General features: G+C 36.5%; 1 pseudogene; it reads left to right on the top strand.

Annotated features, from left to right (window-relative positions):
- Window positions 1-11,510: 11,510 nt before the first annotated feature.
- LOC129378278 (low affinity immunoglobulin gamma Fc region receptor II-like) lies at window positions 11,511-13,351 on the top strand (annotated as a pseudogene).
- Window positions 13,352-13,624: the final 273 nt, after the last annotated feature.

Here is a 13,624-nt window from a genome sequence, read left to right as displayed (position 1 = left end):
GGTATCATGCTGTCTAAGGAGCGAAGCCATTTGAAGCTTCGTTGCCTCACTAGCGAGTCGGTCACCATTTCGCCCGGAGCAGCTTGAATGGGAATGCTTAAATAAATATATATATCAAAATTCTAATGACCTTTGTGGACATTGAAATTAATTGAGTCATTTTATTGGTTATGGTTCTTCTACTTCATGTAAAATCTATGTACATGATTCTAGAAATGTGGTGGCTCCAGATTTTCCTTTAGTTGTTATATGGGCGACTGTGGCTGAGTGGCAGAGTTGTCGTCTTGTAATCGGAAGGTTGTAGGTTCGATTCCAAATTGCCTACCGGTCTGCGTATCGGTGTATGAATGTGTGTGTGAATGGGTGAATGTGTCTCTAGTGTAAAGCGCTTTGAGTGGTCAAAATGACTGGAAAAGCGCAATAGAAGTTCAGTCCATTTACCATTTATACAGATAATGACCCTGGGACTCACAAAGTCGCTAAAACTAATCTAGCCGTTAACAAGTGTGGTTATTCTTAGAGAGGGCGATTGTAGGTAGTTAGAGCTAAACCAGTATTTCTCAACCAGCTTAGACAGATTGTCCCTCACAGCCTCATTGCAGGGTAATATCAGGTTCTAGGGACTTTCTGGACCCGTTAGACGGAGAGCTGGTCAGTAGTCAGCCCAGAGGAGTTGTGTGGGTTAGGGCGGGCTGGCTATTGCGTAATAACAAACAGACGTTAAATTGATGAAGACTAACATGACACTGAACACATTTTCAGTATAAACTGATTGTTGCTCAAACAGCATCTCTTCTTTTCTCTGTTATTCTTCCACAATACATTTTTCTGCTGGGAAACCAGGGAATAAAAACCTGCTGTGTTTTTTTCCTTCCACACCAGAAAAAACCTCAAAACATTTTGTGGTTTTCTGTTTATGTTGTCATGGTGACACATTTATACAGAACTTGGAAAAAATCTTTATTTACATCAAATTTTTATACCAAGTTCAGTTTTTTTTTTTTTTTTTTTTTTGCATTGGTGAACGCGATGAACAGAGTTAAAAACAGGAGGCATCTCAGGAGACATTAGAAAAATAGTTTACTATTATTATTAATAATAATAATAATATTTATAATAATTATTATGATTAATCAATCATAAGAAATTATTATTAATAATAATGGGTTTATTACAATAAACTTATAATAAATAATATGGTGTCATTAACAATATTAACTATAATATTATTACAATTAATAATCATTATATTATTATTAATAATAATAATATTGATTAAAATTAATATTAATAATAATAATAATAATAATAATAATAATAATAATAATCCAAAGACTTTTAAAGGACAAAATAGTCTGAGCTCATAAAAGAGATCAAAGAAACAAAAACTGTACTGAAAAAAAGCAAACTGGCTGCTCAATATAACTTTAATTAAACTTCAGCTTTAATAACATAAAGCTACATTATGTTTAAAGTTAATTTTGAAACAAATTTATATCAGATAATGATTTCTTGGTTGTCAAGTTGTCATAGCGACGACATTTTGAATCATATCAACTTTGTATTGAAAGTGTCATGATTTACTGAATGACACTTTATGACAACAATCATAAATATTCATGAAGACTTATTCATGTTCATGGCAGGTGTTATGACAGTCTTATTCACAACCCGTCAAATAAAATGTTACCAACTTTTCTGAACAAAGAAAACACAAATTCCCCCTGCCAGCAGGAACTAGTGGTGTCGTCCAATCAGCATGCAAGCCTGCTGAGCCCTGACCAACGTCTTTGGTCTGGCAACTCCAAGGCAGGTAAGAACCGGCAAGAAACAACAAGAGTTTGTCTTACAACAAAATTAACGTTAACTTGATAAATACATATGTTAACTAAATGTGCACGCTAACAAATAGAACAAATGGCATTTTGCCAGAATACCAACCCAGTTATGGATAACTACAGTCCAGTCAACTATCCTGACTGAAGAAAATGTTTTGTTCGTTTTTTGTGCTAAGATTAGGTGTTTTTCTTGTTGGTGTTTTTGTTTTTTTTTGTTTTGTTTTGAGGTTTTTTTGGACTGAATCAAAATGAGTTTATTTCACAAAACTGCAATAGAAACTCTGTTTTCCCTTCACACGAGTCACATGATCAACAAGCAAATGTTACCACTGGTGGAAATGACAAATAAAACGAAAGGAAGTGTACATAGCTCTCTGATCTCGGCCGGGGGACCAGGGGACGGCTCCCAGGGTTGGGCCCCGTCCCAGGGAGTTCCCAGAAAATGCCCAGCCTGGTGCCAGTTGCCTGGCCAAAGTCCAATCAGCGTCCTTCTGGGTACACTGTTCCCAGATCCTGTATCTTGTCCAGGACTTCCCTTTTGTCACCTAACCTTATTCGCAACCCGTCAAATAAAGTGTTAACAACTTTTCTCAACAAAGAAAACACAAATTCCCCCTGCCAGCAGGAACTAGTGGTGTCGTCCAAAGTGGAGAAAGAAATGAAACAATCACAGGCTGTGATTGAAAACATGCAACCGCCTCTAAAGAGGCCTCTAAAGAGGCGGTTTCATGAGCGAGATGCATACCTTCTCCACAGTGCAATTCCCCCCACCACAACCAATCCTACCCCTACCACCGCACCAATTCCAATAGTGAGTTTCTTCAAGAAACTACCCTCCTTTTTATCTTCTGTAATCACTTTTGTCTCGTCCTCCACTTCATTTACTGTATCTGTGTTCACAGCCTTTGTTTCTTTCTTATCCTTATCTATTTCCACAAGCATTACTCTGTTTACCACACCATCAATTACATCCTGAACTTCTTTCTTATCCTTTTCTTTTTCCACTTGCATCACTCTGTTTAACACACCATCGATTACATCCTGAACTTCTTTCTTATCCTTTTCTTTTTCCACTAGCATTACTCTGTTCAACACACCATCAATTACATCCTGAACTTCTCTCTTATCCTTTTCTTTTTCCACTTGTATCACTCTCTTCAACACACCATCAATCAAATCCTGAATTTCTTTCTTATCCTTCTCTATTTCCACTTGCATTACTCTGTCCAACACACCGTCAAGCACATCCTGTACGTCTTTCTTATCTTTATCTTTCTTCACTTGCTCCATTACTCCATTTAAAATATCATCAATCACAATCTGTGACTCTCTCTCTGCCTCCAATTTTATCTCATCTTGTCGTTCCATCATTTCTAATTCCTTCTCTAGTTGAAGGACTTCATTTTCTAATTCCGCAATCTGTCTTTCCAGTTCTTCTTGTGAAAGCAGTGGAGAATAATTTGATAAATCAATTATCTCAGAAATCGTTTCTAAGTAAATGTCTTTATCCATTTTTATTGTGATTCGTTGGTTTCAAAAGTAGTCTGCTGTGGAAGCTCACTGACTAAATGTGTCTGTTTCGTACCAAAATTCAAGATTGAAGTATTGTGATGTAATAGAGAGCAGCGTGATGTCACAAATTGATGTCACAGCCTCAGTAGAACAAATGGCAAACTCATCAAGTTTGAATGAAAACAATCTGTTTTTTTTTTTGTACCTTATTTCAAACAAATAACATGCATACAGAGGTTAACTCAACGTCATATATTCAAATATAATAAAAACAAATAAAGAACAATTACAGATATTGAGGGTGTTGATGTTAAAGTCTAGAAAGACAAAAGTTAAATAAATGTAAAGATACATTGGTGGAATATAATGATGTGTACTTTTTCAATTAGGTTTTCATAACAAAATGTCAAAATATATTCAAATACATATGAAAATTTTACATTATAGCAAAAAGAACAATAAAGGCAACAAAAGAAAAGAAAAACATAACAGTGATCTGCTTATGAGAAGTCAGTTCTAGAAGAGTTGAAAAGCTTTTGTTACTCCAGGTGAATTGGAGTCAGTAGGATGACGATGTCTCCAAATATCTACTGAATTTAGCCGATTAGAGAAATCCAAAATATGGTTCTGTCCATTTCTATCCAGTTGAGTGGAAAAGACCACGTTAAAACCTCCCCCTAAAACAGTGCTTCTCAAATAGTGGGGAGGCTCCGTCAAGGGACGTTTGTAGCGTCCCGGTTGAATGCATGGTCTCTCAAACTGATGGTTCACAATGTTTATTGAATGCCTTTTTATGTGAACACACCGTAAGAGCTACAAAACATACAAATAACATACATTAATAACTCAAACAGTGTTGTTTTCACATTTTACTTTTACATATAAATCCTTTTTCTTACATTCTGTAATTAAACCTTCTGTCATAAAATAAAGCGCAACATATTAACTGTTAACGGTTAATTAACGAATATTTGTACCGTATAATTGTAAAATACAACCGTCATGCCTAATAGCAAATTACACGATTCAAAGTAAAACTAAACATATTAAAAACTCTCACCTTGTTCTCCATCTACCAAGCGCCAACCAACTGACTGTCTACAGCCTAATTTGAACCACTCCTTCATGAGCTTTACTCCGACCTGAGCGCTCTCTCTTTCTGCGCGATGACCAGCAGTTAATTATCAGTTAATTGTCTAACGTTTGCGTCACACTTCACCACTCTTCCGTTTCAAACCCTTTCAAAATAAAAGCATAAATTCTTATGTCAACAAATACTCGTTTTTAAATGAGGATACACAAAATACTAAAAAGGTCATTTACAGCGTTTGATTTCGGGAAGCATGCTTTTTTATTTTTTTATTTTCATTTTTTATTTACTGTCCAAGAATAACGTGCAATTGCACCTCCACTACCTTAGGGGGCAGTGGTGCTCTCATTGGCAGAGTCTGCAGGGAGCATTCGCTTTGTGGTGTCGGGGTTTTGTTTGCACTGAGCATGCGCGCTTTGCACACAGCGCAGATTACGAGCACGAAGTGCAGACATGAAGTTTAGCAAACCCTCAAGTGACACCATGAAAAAATATTTAACAGGGATGAGAAGACAGGCGGAGAGACAGAGATAAAGAGACTCTGAAAATGTCACCTACTGTCTGATTGAATTTAAAAATCCTGGACACAGAAGTGAGTTCCTCTTCTAAATGCATTATGCAGCAAGAGAAATCTACTCTGAGCTTCACTTAAATCTGAGTTTATTTGTTTTGGGGGTTTTTTTATGTCACAATCTCATCAGGAAGACATGCTGAACCAGAAGAGGGCGCTGTTTACTCTGAGGTTAACAGAACCTCTCCAGGTACAGTGTGTTTGTACTAAAATCTCTCATCAGGTCAGATATTTCTGAACAATATTAAAGTTTAGTTACAGTTTTTCTTTTCCCCACAGCACATTTTCACTCATCTCTGCTGTAGATCTTGATCTAAATTGAAACTTTTCGCAACAATTCTGGAACGGAGCAGACGTGTTTTTTATAAACCGGTTGAAAACTATTTTCTCAAACATTGAATTAACATGTTCACTGGTACAGACGGAGACAGCATCTCCAGCAGCATTTGTTGTTAAACTCACATTTGCACCATGTTTGGTTTTACATAAATCCTCTCTTCTTCCTTCACAGGGGAGCTGAGACCTGCAACAGCCGACGTCGTTTATTCTGCAGTAAGAAGAAATATGCATGAAGAAACCGCAATATAGGCCTCATCTTTTATTACAAAAAAATACCAGAACTATAATCTTACCTACTGAAATTAGAAGCATATTTCTGTTATGCAACAATCTGACCAACTACTTTGCCATCATGTTCCATAGTTTTTGTAATTGCCCACAATTTCCATTTGTCAAACATTCAATGTTCTTTTTGAGTTTCATGCAACTCAGTGATGAATCTGTCCATTGCCTTTTAGATTACAGATGTGCATTAAAAGTAAATCACAGCACTTCCTGATTTAAAAAAGGAAAAAAAAAAAAAAACACCCCGAACACTCTGACGCTGATTTAGTGACATGTTCTCATTGCAATTTTGAGAAATCTTTCTGAGCTAAACCGTTTTAAATCTCAGATGACAGGAATGAAACATTTTACATTTTCACAATTTATGAAGAAATTACAGAGCTAAAATACCAGCAGAGGCCCAGCGCCTGGTCTCTGTCTTTCTATCTAACCATCTTTCTATCATTTGTACAGAGATGATTACACTGAATGTCTTTTATATGTTTTTGCTTCTGCTGTAGCTGCAGCCCAGATACCTGGGTGAATAAACTATGAACACCATGAAACGTCCTGGAAACAATTTGCTCCCATCTGGCTGTCAGAGTTTGAACAACTTAGTTATTTTACATTGTTCATATGTGATTTGCTGTGATGATGAACCAGGATGAACTGTACAGAAATCGTGTTGTAAATAAGATTCAGAGGATTGTTTAAGCCATAGTGGCATCAATGAAATGAAGATAAAAAAAATAGCTTACTATTTATATGACTGTTATTAAAAGTGCTATTCATTTCCATCATGCCTGTATTGTTTTGACAAATTATAACTGATCTATCCAAAATAAATGTGTGCCTAATTCACATGTATCAACAGGATCTGTTTTCACAAAGAGGGTAAAATGCCTGAAGTGTCACAATATTTGGGATTTTAGTTTTGTTTTATTTTGGTAAAACAAAACTAAACTACACAAAAATCTCTTGGACTCAACCTGGAATGCTAATTAGAGGACACACCTTGTTTAATCACGTCCCTTTGGTCAAATCACTTTTTATATTTGCTGGAGGTGGCTTAATGTTTGTTCCTTGGTTTGCTTTTGAAGATGATTCTGTTGAACCACAATTCAACAATAATGGGGGAGGAAGTGCAATAATTTACTATAAACCCGGCAACGGCTACTATGTATGCGAGAACAAGCTTTCACATATTTATTTACTTTTTTTTTTTTTTTTTACTTGAACCGATGTGAGAGACGCTGACTCACATGAAAAAAGAAGTGAGATCTGACAAGTCATGTTCACACTCTGAGCTTAGTTTATGTCCACTTCTTAGAATCAAGAATGAGCTTAATTTACAGAAGCAGCACACAGAGGTGTCAAAAAAAAGAGACGTCTGTGTTCTGTTGATAAGTTCTTTTGCAGTAGCAGGAAGCATTAAGCAGGCCTAATGCTGCTGCCTTTGCAATGCCGCTTTCCACCATTTATGAAGACAAAGTAGTGATGGCAATAAAATTATATATTTTACAGTATTTGGTGTAACTTGAAGTCCACAAGTTTTATCACATGGATGGTCTGGATTTAGAGGCACTCAGTATTTCAGCTGTTTTGCAGTTTTATGGACGTTTGTTCCAGATTTGTGGTGCAGAGAACCTTAAAGCTGCTTCTCCATGTTTGGTTCTGGTTCTGGGGATGCAGAGCAGAACCAGAACCAGAAGACCTGAGAAGGTTGATACAACACCAGAAGAACTTCAATGTATTGCGGCGCTAAACCGTTCAGTGATTTATAGTGTTTTGATTTCTTTTGCTTTAAATCGAGTTTAAAGCAATAAACAATGGCTTTGTTTATTCTTTTAATGACTAAAGCTGAAAAGGATCAACTTTAAGTAAAGATACCAAACATGTTGCAAGGTACAAAAAAAAAAAATACTTCTTGTATTTTACTAGAGCACTTCCTCAAAGCACCCAGCTCTAAGCTGACACCATTTTACTCAGTTTGTCACGTGTTTTATTATTATTCAGAACTTAACATTTAAATATGAACAACATTAAAGCTAAATGTTGTTTCTACTCTGTCATTAGTTTGTAGCTCAGATTGGAGACATAATACAGACGTAAACAATATTTAAGTTCCTTGTCTAATAGAAAAACATCAGATTTAGATTTTAAATCAGTGACATGTTAAGTAGGAGTCGCAGCTTAAATACACATGAAAACATGATCATCTCCTAATGATGTGATATGAGATGAAATAACATGAACGCACAAGATGAAATCAATGTTGATTTTATGCAAAACAATCAAGTTTATTTATTGTACATGAACAACAAATGAGTCAATGAATATATTTGAAGTGTTTCATTGAATTATTTGTTTTTCCACCAATGTGTAACCATGGCTACATTTTATTTCTGATGGTTGGACATGAAGTGATGGAGGAACAAGTGTCAAAGTATGCTGTGGTGTCAAGAAACAGCGGAGCTAAGAGTGTGAAATGGAAACAGGGCGTCTGTAAATAGTTTGCATTGAGTTTTATGCTCAGATCCTCTTTAGCTGCTGGTTTCTCAGTTTGTCTCTTGCCAAACCAGAGAGACACATCACCAGTGTAGGACGTGAAGATGGACAACGTCTTGCTCTGTTTGCTGGACTTCCTGAGTGAGTACATGACTTTTAATCGAGCAGATCGAGGGAAATGCTTGAAATGAGAAGATTAGGATGAGATTCATTTGATGTGTTCACTTAAAAAAATCATCCATTTTTACGCTGTTTCAGTTCAACTTCAAACTGGCCTAAAGCAAATACAGAAATTGACCATTTACTAATCTATCTAATAAAGTACCGATCTTTATTTTTTGCAGTTCTCAGTTTTCTCTGCTGTGGAAAATGTCAAGGTAAATGGAAACTCCTTGTTTCTGAACGTTTATTTCACCATTTGGTTCTGATCAGCTGCATGTCAGCAAGTTTTCAGGCTCCTTTAGTATCATTTGTTCAGTAAAAGGAAGCAGTGGATTATTATCAATATTTTATATTTTTCTACATGTTCATGTTAACAGCACATTGACTTATAACATTTCATGTGTAATTTTGTTTTCCTCTTGTTTTTTTATTAATCCCCATCCAGTGGCAATAGATTCCATCCTGACTGTGTCTCCATCATGGTTGAGTCCTGGAGCCTCAGTGACTCTGAGCTGTGAGGTTAAACCTTCATCTGCAGGATGGAGGTTATACTGGTATCAAGCTGTTCCTGATTTATCAAAGAACAACTACAGATATGAGCTGCTAGCTGGTAGCATCAGTGGGACTGTAGAGAACTCCTTCATCATTACTGGACAGAAACACACAGCAGGATTTGCATGTAGAGCTGGAAGAGGAAACCCAGAATATTTCTCTGATTACAGTAAACCAAAGTTCATCTGGTCATCAGGTCAGTTCTGGTTTTCTCCCATCGATGTTCATGTGTTCATCTACTTTATCCATCTATGATTATTACCAATCTTTGAAGTCGGGTCTCAAAGATCAAATTGTCACAATGTCGTCCTAAGAGATATTTCTAATTTGTTATAAACAACCAAACCAAAAATTGTAAACCAGTGATAAAAATGCAGACAAAATAATGGCTCTATTTAACATAATTGTAGCAAGTCTTGAACATGTTAGGGTTTAGCCAGAGTTTTATCTGTGTTGATTATTTTCTCCATGTTGTTTTTCAGATTCTCATCCAGCAGCGTCTCTCTCAGTGAGTCCTGACAGAGATCAACATTTCACCTCTGAGTCTGTGACACTGAACTGTGGAGGAAACTCTGCTGAGTGGAGAGTGAAGCAGTTTATAGAAACATTTCAGAGGTTGTTAGATTGCTCCGACTCGTGGAAAATGACTGGATCCTCATGCACCATTAATAGTGACAAGTCCTTTAAATCAGTGTACTGGTGTGAATCTGGATCAGGAGAGTTCAGCAATGCAGTCAACATCAGCATAAATGGTATGTTTTGTTTTGGAGCTACTTAAAATGAAACTAACTGAATTGGTTCAGCTCTTCATTGTGTCTCTTCTTCAAATAAGAATCATCTGTGAATGTTTCTACCAGAATATTAGACTGTGGTCTGAAAAACTGTAAAAAATATGGAGTTATAATTTCTTGGAAAGATTTTGACATATTCAACATATTTCAGAGTATTTGATTTATTTTAACTGAATCTCTACTTCCACCAGAGGCACCAGATTCAGTCCTGACTGTGTCTCCATCATGGTTGAGTCCTGGAGCCTCAGTGACTCTGAGCTGTGAGGTTAAACCTTCATCTGCAGGATGGAGGTTCTACTGGTATCAAGCTGTTCCTGATTTATCAAAGAACAACTACAGATATGAGCTGCTAGCTGGTAGCATCAGTGGGACTGTAGAGAACTCCTTCATCATTACTGGACAGAAACACACAGCAGGATTTGCATGTAGAGCTGGAAGAGGAAACCCAGAATATTTCACTGATTACAGTGAACCAAAGTTCATCTGGTCATCAGGTCAGTTCTGGTTTTGTCCCATAGATGTTCATGTGTTCATCTACTTTATCCATCCAAGATTATTACCAATCTTTGAAGTCAGGTGTCAGAGATCAAATGCTCACAATGACATCCTTAGTGATATTTCTATTTTGTTATAAACAACCAAAGCAAAAATTGTAATCCAGTGGGAAAAATGCAGACAAAATAATGGCTCTATTTAACATAATTGTAGCAAGTCTTGAACATGTTAGGGTTTAGGTAGAGTTTTGTCTGTGTTGATTATTTTCTCCATGTTGTTTTTCAGATCCTCATCCAGCAGCGTCTCTCTCACTGAGTCCTGACAGAGATCAACATTTCACCTCTGAGTCTGTGACACTGAACTGTGGAGGAAACTCTGCTGAGTGGAGAGTGAAGACGTTTATAGAAACATTTCAGAGGTTGTTAGATTGTTCCAATTCGTGGAAAATGACTGGATCCTCATGCACCATTAACAGTGACAGGCCCTTTAAATCAGTGTACTGGTGTGAGTCTGTATCAGGAGAGTTCAGCAATGCAGTCAACATCAGCATAGATGGTATGTTTTGTTTTGGAGCTACTTAAAATGAAACTAACTGAATTGGTTCAGCTCTTCATTGTGTCTCTTCTTCAAATAAGAATCATCAGAGAATATTTCTAGCAGAATATTAGACTGTGGTCTGAAAAACTGTAAAAAATATGGAGTTATAATTTCTTGGAAAGATTTTGACATATTCAACAAGTTACAGAGTATTTGATTTATTTTAACTGAATCTCTTCTTCCACCAGATGCACCAGATTCAGTCCTGACTGTGTCTCCATCATGGTTGAGCCTCCTCAGCCCTCTCTGAGCTGTGCATCTGCAGGATGGAGGTTCTACTGGTATCAAGCTGTTCCTGATTTATCAAAGAACAACTACAGATATGAGCTGCTAGCTGGTAGCATCAGTGGGACTGTAGAGAACTCCTTCATCATTACTGGACAGAAACACACAGCAGGATTTGCATGTAGAGCTGGAAGAGGAACCAGAATATTTCTCTGATTACAGTAAACCAAAGTTCATCTGGTCATCAGGTCAGTTCTGGTTTTGTCCCATCGATGTTCATGTGTTCATCTACTTTATCCATCCATGATTATTACCAATCTTTGAAGTCGGGTCTCAAAGATCAAATGCTCACAATGTCGTCCTAAGAGATATTTCTAATTTGTTAAAAACAACTAAACAACCAAACCAACAATTGTAAACCAGTGGTAAAAATGCAGATAAAATAATGGCTCTATTTAACATAATTGTAGCAAGTCTTTAACATGTTAGGGTTTAGCCAGAGTTTTATCTGTGTTGATTATTTTCTCCATGTTGCTTTTCAGATCCTCATCCAGCAGCGTCTCTCTCAGTGAGTCCTGACAGAGATCAACATTTCACCTCTGAGTCTGTGACACTGAACTGTGGAGGAAACTCCGCTGAGTGGAGAGTGAAGAAGTTTATAGAAACATATCAGAGGTTGTTAGATTGTTCCAATTCGTGGGGAATGACTGGATCCTCATGCACCATTAACAGTGTCTGGTCCTTTAAAGCAGTATACTGGTGTGAGTCTGGATCAGGAGAGTTCAGCAAAGCAGTCAACATCAGCATATATGGTATGTTAATACATGTATTATTTTATTCACTAGAGGAATTTTACAGCTTTCCAGAAATTAGAGACTGAATACAGTCGACACTGAATGCATCCATGATGAAGCAGAAATGAAATGTCAGTTTGACAACATTTCACATGATATGTTCTCTATTTCACTTTTGATTGTTGGATCTGATGAATGAATGAGTTGGAAGAGCAGGAGTTATAACTTCAAAGAATAATTTTTTATTCTTGTTTTGCTTTTTTTTTTTTTTTATTTAAAAACACATCAGTCTTCCACCAAAATCAGAAAGGCTTAGTTTTTGATCTGAAATTAGATCTTTTCATTCAATCTGGTTCTTATAACATTAAATCTTCATTGTTGTTTCAGCTGCTGTTATAAATGTTGATGCACATAATTGCTACATAGTTCACTACTGATAATAATAGTGAAATGCAAATATTTATTTGGCAAATTTTACAATTGAAATAAAAGTTGCTAAAGATAAAATGTAAAACATCAATGATAAAAATCATGTGTTCATGTTTTTCTCTAATTGTCTCCAGCAGCTGATTTCTGACTGAAGCTTCATTTTCTCTGACTGGTTCACAGATGAAGATCTTCTCCTGGTGAGCCCCGTCCATCCTGTGACTGAAGGAGCTTCTGTCACTCTGAGCTGCAGACTGAGAGGAGAAACAAACTTTCTAATGTGATTTTCTATCATGATGACAAACTGATCCAAAATGACAGCAGAGGAGAGCTGAATATCTCTGCAGTGTCTCAGTCAGATGAAGGTTTCTACAAGTGTCAACATTCAGGAGACGTTTCACCTCAGAGCTGGATGGCTGTTAAAGGTGAGCAGAGATGAAACATGTATTCAGCCCTGTTTTATATCCACTGAATTCATCCTTAGTAAGTCACATACACTCATACATCAGCATGACAAGTTAATGTGATTGGATGTTGGGAGGAAGCTGCAGTATCAGGATTAAACTCATGTTTTCAGAGGGAGAACAAGCTACATAGAAATGACCCAACTCATTGAAATCTTACTGTGTCTCTAGTGTTAGCAACTTCTACTCTGTACAACTTGTTAAACATTTATTGTATTTTCATAACAATATCATCAACATCAGGATTTGTCTTTCAACAGCTGCTCCCAGACCTGAAAACGCATCATTTTCTGTTCTGTTGCTCATTGGATCAATGATTGGAGTCGGTCTGATTATTCTCCTGATGTGGTGCTTCAAACAGAAAAAGGGTGAGACCTTCTTCTTCTTGGTGAATTATTTTATTGATATAGTGTTGATATTTCCCTGTCATGAAGCTGCAGTGAAACATTTCCACCATAACTTTATAATAATGTGACCATCAATGTCTTTTCTTTCAGATCGTTGTTTCAGGTTGGTGCGATGTCTTCATCTTGTTCTCATCTCAAACAGAATCAATCAGTTTTGTACAGTAATATCATATAAATTTACTGTATTCATTTCAGGTTGATCCAATCAGAGAGAAGAGTTCAGGACTCAAACACAAACTACAACCAGACTGGAGCAGATGGGTTCAGGTCTTCTGACCGCGGTCAGAACTCATTGATCATCACCACCCTCCATTAGGATTATTACAACGTTATTATAGTCGGGACTTTCTTTAAGTCAATGAGATATTGCTAAGAAATGTTGAACATTTTCCTGTTTTTGGAGCATGTTCTTTAAGTTGTATCAGCTGGTATAAATAGTAGGTTAAAATATAAAGCAAACAATAATAAATAAATAAGTAGCTTCAGTGTCTCAGATGTTCTGCAATTATTTTTACTTGAGTTGTTAAAAAAAATAAGATTTAACTAAGTTGCTGTTTCCTACTTTTATTTTATGGGGTTGACTTTAAAA

The sequence above is a fragment of the Poeciliopsis prolifica genome, unplaced genomic scaffold (genome assembly GCF_027474105.1).
Source record: "Poeciliopsis prolifica strain line A6 unplaced genomic scaffold, Auburn_PproV2 SCAFFOLD051, whole genome shotgun sequence".
Taxonomy (NCBI): Eukaryota; Metazoa; Chordata; class Actinopteri; order Cyprinodontiformes; family Poeciliidae; genus Poeciliopsis; species Poeciliopsis prolifica.
The sequence above is the reverse complement of the archived record's forward strand: the minus strand, read 5'-3'. Positions and strand labels throughout refer to the sequence as shown.